This window comes from Cygnus olor, chromosome 2, assembly GCF_009769625.2.
Source record: "Cygnus olor isolate bCygOlo1 chromosome 2, bCygOlo1.pri.v2, whole genome shotgun sequence".
NCBI lineage: Eukaryota > Metazoa > Chordata > Aves > Anseriformes > Anatidae > Cygnus > Cygnus olor.
In genome coordinates this window covers 61,985,814-61,996,577 of record NC_049170.1, presented here as the reverse complement: position 1 = coordinate 61,996,577, position 10,764 = coordinate 61,985,814, and the positions used below count along the sequence as shown (strand labels likewise).

The 10,764-nt window shown below is 38.4% G+C and overlaps 1 long non-coding RNA gene across 1 annotated transcript in view; it reads right to left on the bottom strand.

Annotated features, from left to right (window-relative positions):
* Positions 1 to 1,357: 1,357 nt before the first annotated feature.
* Positions 1,358 to 10,764, bottom strand: part of LOC121065631 — a 50,831-nt gene continuing 41,424 nt past the window's right edge. The window contains exon 3 of the long non-coding RNA XR_005817207.1: positions 1,358 to 1,732. This is a non-coding gene — a long non-coding RNA (uncharacterized LOC121065631). The remainder of the gene's footprint in view (positions 1,733 to 10,764) is intronic.

The following is a 10,764-nucleotide window of genomic DNA, read 5'->3' as shown; positions in this document are numbered from 1 at the left end:
TCCATTTAGACAGGGCAACAGATGGCCCTGCCAAAAAAAAAAAAAAAGTAAAAAAATAAAAACAGGATTTTTTTTTTCATGTGCACTGACATACGTTTGTCCATCCAGAATTAATTTGTCCTGTGATATAGGATTTTCCCTCAGTTGGCAGTAATGAATTCCCTTTATAAATTAATGTCAGAAGCATTTCATTTTTAATATTAAACAGACATTGAGCTCTTCAGTCACTCCACAAAGAAGCGATACATGGAAATACAGGTGTGGTGTCCCAAAGCAACTTGAACATGGGAAAACAAAATTTTGTATTTCAAGTTTCAAGCAGCGCTGAAGTTTAGCTGAGAATTTGCGTGCCAAGTTTCAGCTTAAAGGGATTTTTTTTTGGCTACAGTATAAGCCCTGGAGAATAGGAAGCATTCTAGAGGAAGCATCAAATCACACTTAACTACTGTATGGCAGAGCAAGTGGCTGTGTTACAACACAATCATTCAATAAGGTAATTTCTTATGTTAGCATTTTAATTAAAATAAAGAATACTTGCCTCCATCTTACACTCTATGATTCTCTTTTCAAATTACACAGACAAAATGTACAAAGCAAACAGAAAATAGGATCGCAAATCCTAGCAGACTTGAAGGCATGACTCAGAAGCTTTGTTAGAAATATGGCCAATAAAACCAGAGTTAATTATTCCATAAACATTTATTTCTAGGAAATATTAACAAAGGTCCCTAAAATGTTTCTGGGCAATAAATGATAAATAACACCTATTATTAATGTAATGGTAAAAAATGTCATTTACCACACATTTGCAGTACTCTAGTTAAATACATTATTTAACAGCATCCCAGTATGGATTAACACTGAACAGAAGCTCCAGATGTAGAGATGTTTCCCTGTGGTTTTATCAGCGGCAACACGCTTGTTGCTAGCCCAATCCTGATCCCAGTGTGGACAGGGCCGTTGGCTTGCTCTTTTTGTTTTTTTTGGATGAATAATAACACTTGTGCAGACTTTGCACTGGGCTTGGTGCTTTGATCAAAGCACTTTCCAGTGGGCACAAAATTTGCCTCTAATGTTTTCACCTAAGCTTGTAAATCACTGGGGCGAGACCCTGTCAATCCAGCTTGCACACCACTCTCTCCAGCCAAACAGTTGCACAGATTGTCCCCTACAGGTCTTGTACAGAGACAAAAACAGGTCTTCTGCCCATGCCAACAAATGGTTCAGGAGCCCTCCCTGCACCTCCTTCCCTCACCGGCTTTTCCCAAGCAGTGTCTTTGCTTGGTGCAAAGGCAGCAGTGGGAGATTAGATGGTTACTGGGCAGCGTGTGGCAAGAGCCAGTAAAGTACGCCAGCCTACTTCTGACAGTAGAAGCGGTCTTGAGGAGAGGCAGGGCCTTCCGTGGTGACCTTCCGCTCTTCTCCACTAGCCACATAGCTCTGGGCTTAGAAATGGTGTCTTTTTGAGAAAGACAAGCAGCGTGGCGCAGCCAGCACTAGCTAAAGATGTGGTCAAAGCCTCTTCTGCTCACTGCAGTTAAAGCTGATCTTCTCACTGGAGCTCAACCCAGATGTGTTTTATGGAAAGGTATGGCTTATAGTATCCTGGAGGATGAGGCAGGTCCATGAAGGCTTCTTTCACCCCTTGTAATCCTGCAGCCCCGAAACGCTTAACACAGCAGCAGCCTTTCACTGGGGTAACAGCACTCCAAGTTGGTTGACATCTGCCTCCCTGCAAGGGGAATTTTCATCACTGATCTCTGCGTGGTGGAAGACGTGCTCTGGGTTATACGCGATCATGTCTCCCTCTAGTGACTAAATGTCTGTACTTTTGAAAGTCGTGACCCCAACTTTACAGATATTATTTTCAAAAGGACTGTAAATTACACACCTACCTATCTATCTGTGGATGAAGCTCTCTCTCTCACTCTCTCTCTCTCTCTCTCTCTCCCCCGCCCCCCCCCCCTTTTTTTTTCTTCCCACTCCTGAGTGTGCACCAAGGTACAAATTGGATTTTGCTTAATATTACCCATTTATTAATAGTGTAATAGGACCTCTCAGCATGCTTTGTGTCTCCATTATATTGGGCTTTAAAACAAAAAAGGCAGCATCTGACCAGGAGGAATGATAGATCTTGATTAAACAGTCAAGCTATTTACTTTGTACTGGCAGCTAATCTTTGCCAAACATTTAAATCCAGACAGTGATTAACAGCAACTCTACTAAAACTATCACTTGTGCTTAATACAGATATGAGAATCCCTCTTTCTTATTTGGCAAGCCAGAAGAAATCTATTTATCATCACCAACAAAACTGTGGTTCAACTTGTTTTTAAGAGACATAGAAGAACGTGGAAAATAATGTTCAGAAATTCATTGACTGGAGAAAAGAGTGAAGAGACAATGATCAGAGAAGAAGCTGGAGGCTCACAAAAAAACCTGTCACACTGTTTTTTCTCTGGCTTAGCCCAAAGGCAATAACTCACTTCACATTGGTAATAAAGAGCAACAACACACAAAGCATTGGACAGGGAGGATATCCTGAGATTTAGAAAAACAGAATCTTTTTATCTTTAGTCCTAGCAATATGAGGCATAGTACAAATCCTGGTACTTATCAATAAATGGAAACAGAACATCAGACCATAACACTAACCAAAAAATAGTGTCATGGCACATACTAAGGATAAGCACTAAGAAGTAAGGAAAGGTAACACAAAAATCCCATGTGAAGTAATGTCACATTCCTCACACAGGGACAGAAGGAAACAAGGAAGAAAAATGACAATATACCTGAGCTGTATAAAAAGAGAAACATTACAAAACATTTTTTTTAAAACTGCTGGAAGATGCTAAAAAAAGCAGCACAGGACAAAGTCAGCTTCAGACTCACTTTTCCACACATTTTAAAGCAATTATTATTGTAATAAATAGAATTGAAAAAGGATGTGAAAATAATAGCTTTATATATGTTTTCTTTATTGAATGTGTACCCCAGCACATAAAATCAATTTTATTTTCCACCTGGCATCACTTTTGTTCTCATTTGTGGTGGCACTGAGCTTGTCTAACTCCATATGTAACCTGCGGGTACACTGAGAGTTCGACAATTTCAGTATTTCTCCTGACTTGGGAACCAGGACCTGGTTTTGCAACTGTCAATATGTTTGGCCTCAAAACTTTATAGGGTCTCATGAAGTGGGAGCAAGGAACATCTCTACCATCTCTTATTATGTTCTGAGTTTCATGTTATCCCACTAGATACCCTAGATATTTCAGAGGAAAAAAAAAAAAAGTATTTTAAAATCTATAGAAACTGAAAAAATTTGGAAGTAGGAATGGTACCAAGGGCTAGGTGTCAAGTCTGTAGTGTTCCTCAAACTATTCCTACCTAACTGCAAAACACAATATTCTACCAGTATTTTATATGGTCTGAAAGTTCTTTTTAAAATAGTAATAACAATTGCAATAGGACTACAAAGCTAGAGAATCCCTTGAAACTTTCCTTAAAAACTCACTGTGCACCTAGTCTGTTTTCAAGGATGGCTTTGTTTTTCCTGCTTAGTCAGCTCTAGTTCAGCTTCTTCTCAAAGTCCTAGTCTGGTCCTGCTGCAAAGGACTCTAATTAAACACAAATGCATGTCCCTCATCTCAGGACACTTCCTAGCCTCTTTTAGTTACAGTGTAAAAATATGAAATAATAGACTGTTTTTGTTGTTGTTGCTGTTTTCTAAAAGAAACCATTTTTCATAATATTCCCCTTTTCATCACCTATATCCCCCTGTTCACTTCCACAGATTCAAATCACTAGCTATATTAACAGCATCTCCATACCAAAAAAGCCTGGAAAAAGTAAAGAAATACAAATCTTGCAAATATTACAAGCAACCATCCCTACTGTCAAAACCCAGAAGGTATTCCAGTGCCCCTCACGAGCAAAGCAGACAGCTCCACCAGTTACGTCTTACACCTATAGGTGGCACTAGCTATGTTCGTAACATCTCAGCCCATGATTTCATTTATTTTTGCGGACCTTGACTACAGCTTCTTGTCTCATTTCTCCCTTGCTGTCAGTAGAGGTGTTAATCACAGACTTTAAATACATTCAGAAACACTTTCAGCCACACTACTAATGCATTTAGAAAGCAGAAACAAACTCTCCCCATGCCTGCCAGTTCACACACCTCTACCACCTGGGCATATGCCAATGTTCTCTGGATGTCCTCAAACATTAAGACCAAGTAGTGGCAAATATCAGTCTGAATCATACTTCTCAGGATTGGTTTCTTAAAACGTTAGGGGATATTTAACATTATTCTCCCAGACCTGTGTCTGGTGAAGAGACAAAGCAAACCTACCAGGCTCCCAAGGAAAGCAGCATCAACCCACAATTCACAGTTCACACAAAATTTGACAGTGCGACATTTACTATTTTTTGAGCCAAAGATCTTTCTAGATTATAACCACTAAGCTAAGCAGCAAATGTTTTTCCTGTCACATGAGAAATTTCTGAATTTTGGCAAAGAGCCCAAAACCTGAAAAATAATGCTGTTCAAAAAGACAAATGAATAGAAGTCACTAAGATTAAATCGTTAAAATATTTCATGTATGTATTTTTCTTTTTTTTCTTATTCTTATTAACTCTTTAAATTATAAATTAACTAAAATACTGTAATGAAAACATTGGCTTGAATTATAAAAGAGTAAACTGTTCTTGAAAATTATAAAAGGGAACATTTCAAGAAGACACCCACCCCCTGCACGAAATGTTTCAGATTCATTCAGAACAAGCAAAGCTGATTCTTTCTTACAAGCAGGTTTTACTGTTGTTTCAATGAACCTGAATTTTCCAAAAGAGGAAACAAATAGTTAAAATAAAAAAGGTTCAGACATACTCATTGAGTGTCCTATTTCTCTTCCTTGCAGTCTGCTAAGTTTTACCCTCCTGTTGTCTTTCATTTTGTGCTTCATTTTATTTTATTTTATTTTATTTTATTTTATTTTATTTTATTTTATTTTATTTTATTATTTTTTTCTCTAATTCTGAGAGCCAAAATGTTGGAGAAGAGATGTATTAGATTTTTTGCCCAAACTCTGGTGTTTGACCTTCGCCTTTACAAACAGATATTACCCTCACACCCTGCTCCATCCAGAGAGAGCTACAAGGAAGACTTTACTCCAGACACACAAAACTTTTCCAAACAGCCCAGGAATTTCCTCATCTTGCTCTGTCTTCAGCTGTGTGCCCAGAGCATGAGAAGAAGCAGAGAAAAGATGGATCAAAAATATATTGAGTGAAGGACTAATTTCACCATACTTCAACCATCTAAAATGGAGATGTCTATTTGAAACCACCCATTTAGGATCTGTCAGCACCCAGTGGAGAGTGCTGATTCACCTCAGCCTGAATCAGCTCCTTGTGGGATGAGTTGCCCTCCAGAAATGTCTCTTGGGTGCCTACCGCAGGAGCCTGCAGAACTCGCTTATACTCAGCACATCACATTATGCTGGCATAGATAACCTGAGGGCAAAGACCCCATGCACATACCCTGAATGCAAATGCTGCTTTTGGGAACAGAGTGTATAGGGGTGGATGTTTGCCTCCTTCCCCTCCAGGTCTCCCTAGCTGGTTGCCATCTGTATCACAAGGCTTTTAAACCTCAGGCCATCTTTGTGCCATTGTTGGGGTGGCTTGTTAGGTGCTGTGCTATCCTGCTCTTCACTTTTCTCCTTAGCCCCCAGAGAAAATACAAATATTATGTACTACAATTACTGGTCTTTTCGTTAAAAAACAGGCCAAGAAACATTCAGAATATAAAACACTACATATACCCTAATACAGAGGCTAAAGAATTATAATTCATTCTTGTTGCAACGTTCTTTTAGCCCACTTTCCAATTGATTATTTAAATGATTAGTTATTGTGCAACTTAATTAAAAAACAACAACGACAACAAAAACAAACAAAAAAACCCACAACTGTTTTAACACTTCAGATCTGTTAAACTACATTTTACACAAGAATTAGTGTGAATTTTACTGCTATATTTTCCTAACTTATTAAAAGGGTTGTACTTTACAAATAAAACTGCAGGATGGATTTATTATTTACAGTCCTAGTCCTAGCCTTCGTATCTACTTAATATGTGTAAAGTGTTTAGTTTTCCAATGTAGTCCAGCTGCATCACTGGAATCAAACTTGTAATTGCCTCTTTGGGATTTAAAACCATTACAGTTGTGCTTTTATGTTCTCTTTTGTTTTGCTTGAATCACTTTTTCAGGTCTATGAAGTACAGCTGGCACAATAAAAGTTTGATCAATGCATAACCAATGCAGTGTATATTTCTTCCAGATATATAAAACCCAGGTGAAAAATGTTAATCTATGAAAATTATCTTTGTCAGCTACTTATTCTTGGAATTTAAATCGGTTTCAATCTTGAGGTATATGGTTTGGCCTGGGGTTTTCCAGTCTGGGTTTTTCAACAGTTTCTTGTAATGTGTGCATTTGACATATTAAAATGAATGATCGCCTGATGTAAAGTTTCAATTACCAGGGCAGATTTTTTTTCTCATACTGTGATACTTGAATAAAATTATCCTGGAACCACAGAAGTTAGCATTGGAAAAAGCCTGCACAAGCAGCCTTTATTTCCTTAGCAATTTTGGATCCTCTCACGCATCATTGACATTGATGCTATTGGATCATCTACTCAAATCCTTTAGGCCTCGAAGTCATGCTCTGGGCATACGGGAAATAACCAAAGCTCTGCCAAGAAACTGAAAAATTAAACCATTCAGTTTTGGCAACACAAGCTGGTCTTCAAGTTCTGGAGTACATTAACCTGTTAGACAATTAATTTTCGTTCCCTCACACTGATTTTAGTGGCTTTCTCCATGTAAAGCCTGACTCTTCTGGAATTACTGATGGAGAAAGGTATTCTTCAGCAAGAGCCACGATTTCAGACTCTGGTCTTTAACTAACATTATTACATAATACTCTCTCTAAAGTCAAATGTAAAATAAAGTATAAAACAGGGAAAATACCAGTGTACGCCTTTTTGATGGTAGGTTTTCTAGATAACAGTGTATAAAAACATAGTAGGTGTATTAACATAAAACTGTAGTGCCAGTTTAAAGGTGGTGTTGCCAGATCTCATGGTTTCAGCAAGTTTCACAGTATTTGATGTTTGTCTCTGAACGCTCAGTTTCAGGAATTAAATGATTACATTAGACTCAGGAGCAAGACAACAAATAAAATGGATCAGATTTGTAAATAAATTTTAAAGCCAACTTCACAGTAAGAACACTGTTAGCAATTCAGACCCCAGACTCCCCCATTCTGTTCATGACATACATAGTACATAACAAAGCCCTGTATGGTTTCTGAACATTGATTGACCTTGTTCTCAGGCACAATAAGGTGTGTAAGCTGTCCATACACCCCAGTAGAAAGTCTCTCTCAGCCACAGCAATATTTTAAGGAATAAGCTCAATCTATAAAGGCATCACAGCTTGAGTGGTAATCAAGTCTGGACTTCCTACACTGTCTACACAGTAGGTCTGGTCTAGCTACACATGCAAGACAATTGCTTTGTGGAGGCATGCATAAGGCCAGAGTCCCTAGCAGTTACAAGAAGACTCTCCTAGACTCTCTTCAGATAGGTATTATGATCCCATCTATATGAACAGAACTTACATCAAAACATAAATGTGGCTTGGCTGAACATGTGAAGGGAAACAGCTGTTTCTACAGTGGATGTGACTAAAGTCTGATTGCGATGGAGACACTCATACCTTCAAGAGCAATAGTGATGTTTCTGGACAATATTCACATTTCTTCTTCCTGTCTAAACCAAACTAATTCTAAGATTCAGGTTTCTGGAGCTTATATTCATCTTCACAAATTCAAGGCTTGCTTTCTGTATGTTGAAATAAATACTTAAAATCCATAGGAATGCCAAGCCTTCCTCATTTTATCTTTCACCATACAATGAAGATATTTTGCATACGCAAACACAGTCGTATAAATTTTCAATTAATACTCACTAGAATGATTTTGCTGTTCTTTTGCACCCTGCTGTCATAAATGGGTGTAACAAGAAAAGATTCACAAGTGCAGTATGTGCTATCTATTTTCAAAAACAAAGAATATGCACAAGATAATCAAGATTATCATTCAAGGGAAGATATTATTTACTAATGTCACAAACCTAATAGAAAAGACCCAAACATATTCTGGGATGTTCACTTTAAATTTATATTAAATAGATGGCTTTTTATTTACTGTCCAACAGACATGTATGATGTTTCTTCTATACTAGATAATTCTCTTCAATTGTCCCTCAAATTAAGACTCTCACTGTATTTGGTCAGGAAGACCTGACCCTACAATAGATATCTACAAGAAAACAGCCGTGCCATCAGAATAAGGTTCCAAGGAAGCTTTTTCTTTTTCCGTTTATTCACCACATAGCTATCACCTACCTCCCCATTCACGTGTTGTTCTTCTGCCTTTTCCACTCATTTCCCATCTGCTCCTTGGGAAGCCACTAGTAGCAACTTTTCTAAAATATGTTAGTGATTGAAGAATTTACTCTGGCATGATTTGGCAGATCTCATGAAGCTTTCCAAAAACATCTAATTTCTTTATTTTTAACTGATTTCAGACACGTAGTTACAGAAGATCATGTTCTGACAATCTTCTCCAGACAGCTAGGATAAGCATGGCTACTCCTGCTCTCCACTGACTGTATGCAGAGCTCAGATCTGGCAACTGTAAACAGCAAATGCCCTGGATTGCTTCTCTCTTTCTAGGACTTAAGCCATAATATCTCACCTGAAAACAGTCTTCAGATATATTTGAAAATCTATTGTGGGGATTTCTTGCACTGTTTTCTATCTGGATAAAGTTAAAAAAATAACAACAAAAACAACAATGGCAACAACAACAAAACAAAAACAACAAACAAACACGTCCTCAAAAAAACAACAACAAAAAACTCTCCTTTATTGAAAGTCAGTGGGCCGCAGGCTCCTATATTCCTGCCAATTTTGAAAATTGAATTTGGGATTTAGGAAGTACAGGTCCTTGCTATGAATTCTTCTGTGTAAGACCTTTCTCAAGAAGAGGTTTCTAGCACCCTCTCAAGAAACACCTTTTCCCACTACTTCTCTGTCAAAAATTACAGCCTCTCTATTGTGATAATGTTTTTGTGATTATGCTCAAGACCACCTTTTTTTTCTTTTCTCAGAAACAAAGAAAACCCCACCACCCTAGATTATTTCACAGAAATGAAAAAATGGCAGTTCTAGTGTGAAGAACTGGTGCTAAGATAGAAAGGAAATTTCCTAAAATGATTTTGCATCCAAATATTTTATAAAGTAGCATTTAAATCTAAAGTATTTATATCCTTGTAGGGTCAAAGTCCAGCAAAGTGGGCTTCTCCCATCCTCTGTCCCCATACCATCATCGCATCCCAGCATGGAAGTATGTGAGATAAAGAATCAAATGCTGTTGTAACTCTGACATGTCTCACTGTCTTTATAAAAATATCCATATTGCAGCTAGCTTTTGCCATCATAATGAGTCTTGGTTTCTCAAGTTTTAGGTCAAATCAAGCATTTCCAAAACAGCTCCCTATTTTCAACTGTAGAGATTATTATCTGAAAAAAAAAGCTTCAGCAACAGATCTGCAGGCACTGCTGTCGTAATTTGGATGGTGTGAGGTGTCTGTGAAGCTTAGTTCATCCTTATAATGCAACATTCAGGTAGGGTAGCTGCACTACATTCTACATTGTGCTTATTTAAAGCAAAGCAAGTTATTTTTCTTTCACAGCACAGTAACGTTTCACTGTGAATATTTGCAGCCACTACAGGTGTACACATAGGAGGCAGAGTAACAGAAGACTTGTTAATTTATTTTACCGGTGGGATATAATGGTTCCTCAGCACCTCTCATCTTCTCTCCTAGAAGAAGGAGGCAAGAGGAAAACAGTATACTGTGTGTCTTTCAGATTTGCGCTTTCTGCCGTATTTGTACAAAGACCTACCACATCATTTGTAATGCTGCCCTCTTCAGAACTGCTGCTTCCCTCATGTAATATAAGCAACAACATGTACCAAGCAAGAAGGATAATACACATTCATCCATATTTGGTGTCACATCTCTTGGCTCTCATGAGACATGCCACAATAGCAGATTCTGGAGGATGAAAGTCAAATGCTTAACTATCAAAAAATGCCATGTGGAGATTCATGTTCAACACAGCCTCCCATCTAAACTGCCACAAAGCATTCCCCACCCACAGTCATCATCAAAAAGCAGAAGACAGTTCAGCCTCCAGTCTCATTCAGACCTAAACATCTACCCTGAAGTAACCACAAAAGATGAACTTTAAAGCCAATGGTAACCATAATTACTTCATCGATTGGCCAGCTCCTCCACTAACCAGGAACTCAGCTCCCACAGGGTGCCAAGCCACCACCAGCTGGTTCTCCAAAACCCTTTTTGCCAAGCTTATGGTATGACTTGGATGAAGTTGGAAACCTTGTGTTAGAAAGCCTCTTTATTGCACTACCAGTATTTCTGGCAATATTTCTTATCCCCTGCACATACCACCTCTGAATGGGAGGTGCTGCTCTGGCAAGCTCAGCCGCAGCAGGTGCATTAAGACACATGCAGGAGTGACCCAGAGAGAAAGAGTGCTTCCAGCCTGTGCTCCTTGAAATGACACTCCTGTATCCCTCTTTTGCCATGGTCTCT